Source organism: Mus caroli, chromosome 6 (assembly GCF_900094665.2).
Source record: "Mus caroli chromosome 6, CAROLI_EIJ_v1.1, whole genome shotgun sequence".
Taxonomy (NCBI): domain Eukaryota; kingdom Metazoa; phylum Chordata; class Mammalia; order Rodentia; family Muridae; genus Mus; species Mus caroli.
Window position 1 is genome coordinate 84,290,764 of NC_034575.1, and position 1,387 is coordinate 84,292,150.

The following is a 1,387-nucleotide window of genomic DNA, read 5'->3' on the forward strand; positions in this document are numbered from 1 at the left end:
ATACATAAATAAATAAGGGTCTCTGGGGACACAGGCTCTACCAGGTCTCTAGTGGATTGGCTCTGTGCTCCAGGTCTGGCTGACCATATCCCTACCCAATAGGAAGGGGGCCTGGGAGCTGGTGGTCCCAGAGAGGCCACCTCATTAGAACGGTTATTCAGCATGGCCCTGGTAATAGCAGATAAGGCTTATCAGCTCATCTCCCCCTCCCACAGACAGACAGAAAGTGCCAGAGTAAATGGCACCCCGGGGCTCCCCTGGCTGCCTGCCCTGATGGTTAGGGAAGGTGCGGGTGGCTAGGGAGCCTGCAGGGNACACATACTGTCTCCACACCCCTCCCCTTCCAGACATAGAGTAACCCTGGCTACAGAAACACAGATCCAGGATGGAAGGATGGTCAGAGGTGCCCACCCCTCAAGCATGGCCACAGCCATCAAGCTCCCTCCCCCAACATCAGTGTCACCCAAAGCAACAGCTCCACAGACATATGTTTGCCCCCATCTACCTTCAGCTCCAAGTTAGACATCAACACCTGCCATTAAGACAAGCTAGCCCCGAGTGGCAGAACACGCCTTTAATCCCAGCACTCAGGAGGCAGAGGCAAGCATATCATTATGAGTTCCAGGCCAGCCATGGTGACATAATAAGACCTTGCTTTAAAATAAACACGCACAACTGTATAGCCTCAGATACACAGACCCCCCACTGCCCCAATGAATTAATACAATTGTCAGTAAGTATCCAGACACATTGCAAACATCTCACTTGTGTACACACACACACAGAGAGAGAGAGAGAGAGAGAGAGAGAGAGAGAGAGAGAGAAGAGAGAGAGAGACTATTAAAGATGGAAACAAATGCATGCCTAGATACATACACAAATGTACAAAGGTATCACACTGATTAAGACATACTTATAGATACTGACTGCCTATCACATGATTCCTGAAGCTGATGGTCTATCTCAGAGAGATAGATGCAGATGCAGAGACATTCACCCAGGGCCACAGATACTCTCTTGTGTGCATTTGTGGGGCCACACACTAGTAGCAGTCNTGCTGTGACCCAATACAAATGCGTAGGGACACACTTAAGTTTTGCAAACACTCCCGTGAGCTCCCCATGGTGAATACATAGGCCACTGGGCACATAAACTGAACTGTGTGTAGACGGTACATACACAAAGCAAAAGATTCAGAAAGATCCAAAACATCTGGTGCTACAAGGATGTGGTTGCAGGGACTGACCTACTCCCTGGATGGGGCATGCCAGGATGCCAGGTCTTTCGGAGAAGAGTAAGTCTGTAGAGTTCTTTGAATTTCTCAGAGGGGTTTAGGATAACACAAGGAACGAATTCTCATTGCTATCTAGCTCAGGTGCCTCCTTAA